Source organism: Oculina patagonica, chromosome 14, assembly GCF_052425735.1.
Source record: "Oculina patagonica isolate OP01 chromosome 14, crgOcupat, whole genome shotgun sequence".
Classification (NCBI taxonomy): Eukaryota; Metazoa; Cnidaria; class Anthozoa; order Scleractinia; family Oculinidae; genus Oculina; species Oculina patagonica.
The window spans coordinates 25246166-25251165 of NC_135771.1; the positions used below are offsets into that span (position 1 = coordinate 25246166).

Here is a 5000-nt window from a genome sequence, read left to right on the forward strand (position 1 = left end):
ATGTGCGAAAAGGTCAGAAGGTCATGCTAGTGGTCTGTGATTGGCGGATTTTGATCCGTGTCGTTTGTTTAGCACGTCGAAAGATGGATGTCGACAGAAAGCCGCTATGCACGTAACACTGAAAGCGGGTGTAATATAGTTTTCTCTTTATTATGTTTTTTTTCAAGGTGTATTTTTACAATGCCCCACCTGAAGCAGACAAATATGTAGAGATGACCTTGGGAGTAGGAAACGTAACGACATGACTGTGACTTATTGATCGGTTAGTATCATTTTTGTTATTTAAAATGTTGTTTTTATCGTGGTTGATCAGTGAACGATTTGTATAGGAAACTACAAAGAACTTTATTCTTGATTTATTCTAAAACGCTCTCACAGATTTTTCTTAAATTTTGTCTACAGGTAGTCATTTTTCTAAATGTTCGATTGAGTACGATTGTCGACTGTTCGGTAATCAAACGGTTGATTTTGTTCGATTGTCGACTGTTCGGTAATCGAACGTTCAAATTTTGTTCCATTGACTAAATTTTACTGTGAGTTCGATTATGTTCGATTACCGAACCCACACGATGGATGTTTTTTGGCTTTATAGTAAGCTTTTTGTTCCTAATTGTTATGTTCTTGTTCCAAGATTTTAAATGGCTCTTTTTTATTTCCAGGTCACTTAATAATTATTACTCTGGCAGTGATATTTTTTCTGCATGGAGTATTCTGTCACAGAAAGGTAAGAGAAATGTTTCAAAGAACTGTTTATGCATAGTGGTGATGCTGTATGCTTTTCTATTTCTTTTTCTTTTAAATATGCTCCTTACTATTTTCAGGTACCTGGTAGCTGGTATTGTTCTTAAAGTACCAGACAAATATGTAGAGATGACCCGAGTCCCTAATCCCAGTTAAAAGGCTAATGACAAATAAGGTACTAATGCTAATAAGCTGTAGGCTAACTGTAGTGCTATTAAGGCTAATTGAAGTGCCATTTAGGCTAAGAGAATTGCTATTTAGGCTAACAGGAATGAGTCAAATGCCCCCCGGGGGGGGGGGGCACTCCCATACATGAGCTATATACTAGGTATGTGCCGCTGTGAAGGGTATGGTTTTCAAGCAGTTTAGTCTGGGATAGGGTATAGAAATCAGAGAGTTTTGGTCTGGAAAAGGGTAGCATTTGCCAGGAAACTGATCGGTGGTATGACGAAATAAGTCCAGAATAGGAATAGAAACTCAGAAGAGAAAGAGGATTTCCTAAACGTTAATAAAAACATCGCGGCATTGTTGTTGACAGATAGTTTTCCATTAAAACACTGATAGTGATACAGTTCTAAAAAAATGCAAGTCTGGGATAGGGTAGGGATTTTCGGTGTCTAGTCTAGTATAGGGTTGCAAAAATCAGCTGAAAATGGTCTAGTATAGGGTAAGGCCTTCAAATTCCCAGCGGCACACCCCCACCCAAAAATATACAGAGTGCCCCCCCGGGCAAATGCCTCACTTCCTCACACTTTGTGACAACCCTGTAAACACAGGCGTAAAAAATACAGTCAAAAATGCCTGTACGGTGATTGGTGATGCTCTTTTTAATTTTGTTTGGCTTTATAGTAAGCTGTTAATGATCTTTGTTTTGTTCCTTGTTAAAATTTTAAATGGCTGTTTATTATTTTCAGGTGACTTAATAATTATTACTCTGGCAGTGATATTTGTTCTGCATGGAGTATTCTGTCACAGAAAGGTAAGAGAATTGTTTCAAAGAACTGTTTATGCATTTCTGGTGCTCTAATTGCTACACCAGCTTAGCTGCATCTACCTAGGTTTTGAGTGTGTGTCAGGTCCGTCGAATTTCTTGTTCAACTGAAATTGTAACAACATTTACCAGTGGTTTTAATGCACCAGATTTAACTGCTGGCAGAAGGCCAAAAGAGATTTGAAGTGCATAGTTTTATTGGAAGCTACATATGCAATGCAATAGGTACCCATTTTTACCCAGTTCACAAGAAAAATGGAACTTTTGTCTTAAAAATTGTTAGATTTTTGAGTTATTTTTTTCATAATTATAGCTCTTTAGTCGGCGCGATGTTCCGTGACTCAGTGGGTCAGTGAAGTATGTTTGTTTGTCACACCAATCAGATTTCAGGTACTATCAGAACCAAGCAAATTGCAGTTTATAAAGGCGAAGTAATCTGACGAAATTATGTGTCGCAGCGTGTCGCAGTTCGTTTTCGTTGAAAGATTAATTGGTGAGTTGTGAATTATCATGGATTTGAAACGTATTCGTAGTTTGCGAATCAAATTGTGAGCTTCGATACAAAGTTCCCAACTTCGGCCCGAATTTATTAAATCCTTCTGTAGTTATGTTATCAAAAAGGGCTTTGCTACGCTAAACTGTTGGAAACTAATGTCATAAAAATAAAATACTTTTATGTTCAGCGAGCCGCAAACATGTTGCCTCGAACAATTAGTCTTCCCTGTTGCGTCGCGTCGGCTTCGATTAAAATCAATTTTACATATGAGTAAACCATCCAGTTTCATCCGGTTTACAAACGCAGAAGACTTGAAATTGAAGACAGTGAAGATTATGCCTCACAGAAATTGTTAAATATATGTTTTCATACAAAAAAGTTAAAATTTGACCAAATTTCTACATGCATGATATTTATTTATCGGCAAATCACTTGCGTGATCGCTGATGCGAAACGTTGTCTTGCACTTCAAGCTACTTTCCTTGACAAGTTCTAAAATCTTCGAGTTCAGAAATCGCCATAACTTTCGAGCAACATGTCTTGTTTCTCCTCAACTACCAAACTTGGAAAGTTCAGTCGGGCCGAAGTCGGGAAATTTGTATCGATGTTTGCAATTTGATTCGCAAACTCGCACTGTAATTGGCAACTTCATAACAAAGTTTCCAATTTCCCAAAAAACTTTGCAAAGCAGGCGGCCAAAGTAAAATGAAATCAACTGTAAAACATTTCATTAAAACATTTAACATTTAACATTTCGTTCAAACATTGAACCGGTACAAGTAACTTTACTGTTAAAAGCAACTACGATCGATAGCAAAAACAGAATAAGAGCGTGCCATTTCGTGACAACTTGATAACTCAATTAGTTCTTGTTTGTTGAATAGAATTTACGTTGTGAATGAACGAAAATCTTTGTTGAACAGTTTTGACAGGAAACAAATACTCCAGGTGTACTGCGCTTTAAAGAACTTTTCCGAAGAGAGTGGTTTTTTTATTTGATTCGTTTATTTCTTCGTTTATTATAGTACTTTTCGTTCAATGTCTATATGAGGACGTGGCTTTTTCGAGAAAAACAAGGGTATCGTGTTACGTTTGTTTAAAAAAAAACCAAAGGTATCATGTTACAAAAGTGATAAAAACAACGGTATCATGTTACAGTGTTTGGCAAAAAGCCAAAAGTATTCCGTAACAAACAAAAGTACCCGTTACGGTTGCTACAAAGCTAGAAAAAAAATAACCGCTTTAAACAGAATAAGAACATGCCATTTTGTGACATTTTGACAATTGAATTAGTTTTGTTTTTTAATTAAATGATGAAAATTTCCGTATTAAATAAAACAGTTCTGATGTATCAAAATGCATGTAAAAATTATTTTGTTTGCAAGCAAACTTTGTGCAAAAAAGTGACTCCGTGGGGCGCCATACACAAATAGCTCAACCCATGGCATAAACCATCCCAACAGGACAATCACCCAGTTTCACCCCAAGCCACCCCATAAATTGAAAAATAACTCCTGCACGCTTAGCGTGCCTGTGTTAAATATAGTTTTCTCTTTATTATGTGTTTATTCAAGGTGTATTTTTACAATGCCCCACCTGAAGCAGACAAATATGTAAAGATGACCTTAGGAGTAGGAAAGTAACGACATGACTGTGACTTATTGATCGGTTAGTATATTTTTGTTATTTAACCCTTTACCTCCTAAAGCAAATGGCCATTTTCCGTAAGTATCAACCAGATATCTATGTATGAGACACCGTTTGAAAGGTGTTGATCAGTAAATTGCATAAAATACTTAAGCAAATTGAAAGAATGTTATACCTTTAAAAGAAATGAGATAAAACTTTGAAAAGAAAAATATTCAAAAAGTTGTTTATCTCCGTAAATGTTAGGTATGCAGCTCTCGGTGTAGTGGCTAATTTTAGTTATGTTGCATACCACAAATGTATCAGGCAAAAAAGTTTCATAAGTTGTAGGGGTGGTCAATCAAGTCACAAATAGGGGGGAGGTACAATTTTATGCTTTCAAAATGCAGATCTTGCCAAGACAGTTTTCGTTCCAAAATTTCAAATCAATCGGACAAATATGGACCAAGTTATGACATTATGTGCCATTTGGCACTCTTAGGGATTAAAGGGTTGAAATTTTGTTTTTATCGTGGTTGATCAGTGAAAGATTTGTAGGAAACTGCAAAGAACTTTATTCTTGATTTATTCTAAAATGCTCTTACAGATTTTCTTAAATATTGTCTACAGGTAGTCATTTTTCTAAACTTTAACATATCAAAAAATGAATACCAATAGTCAATCTAGATTTCGAAAAAATCAGTCCCGTTCTAAAACAAAAGAAAACAACAACCATTGCTATGGTAACTTTTGTGACTTAAAGTGACCAGTACAAAATTAAACTTTGGTCATATTTGATTATAATGGTGTATTTTGGCAAAAATTGAAGATTGGCTTCCTAAATAATTTTTGTTTTCAAAACATTCACTCTAGGGCTACATTGAGCCTTCTAAAGGTGGCTCCATATAGTTTTTTTACCGCGTGCGCTGCTAGTGCAAGCTTGTCAGAATCTGCCTGTGTGATCATGCGCAACACCATCACTCGAAGAATTTCTATTTTGCTAACGTCAAGAAAACTAAGCGTTTTGGGTTGATCTAAAGGTGCGTATTGCGCACGTTCCAAATGGTGAATTTTTTTAAAAATTGGCATATGGGTTGGATTTTTGTGTTTTTCTCCCATATGAAAAAGTCATTAAACTTTGTACAA

At 35.9% G+C, this 5000-nt stretch overlaps 1 protein-coding gene and 1 long non-coding RNA gene across 3 annotated transcripts in view; one reads left to right on the top strand and one right to left on the bottom strand.

The window, feature by feature from the left end:
- Positions 1-5000, bottom strand: part of LOC144637720 (uncharacterized) — a 113824-nt gene that overhangs the window by 16841 nt on the left and 91983 nt on the right. The gene's annotated exons all lie outside the window — the stretch shown is intronic.
- LOC144637931 (uncharacterized) overlaps positions 165-5000 on the top strand; it is a 6181-nt gene continuing 1345 nt past the window's right edge. Inside the window, exons 1-5 of the long non-coding RNA XR_013567827.1 lie at positions 165-262; positions 660-724; positions 822-916; positions 1656-1720; positions 3803-3896. This is a non-coding gene — a long non-coding RNA (uncharacterized LOC144637931). The remainder of the gene's footprint in view (positions 263-659; positions 725-821; positions 917-1655; positions 1721-3802; positions 3897-5000) is intronic.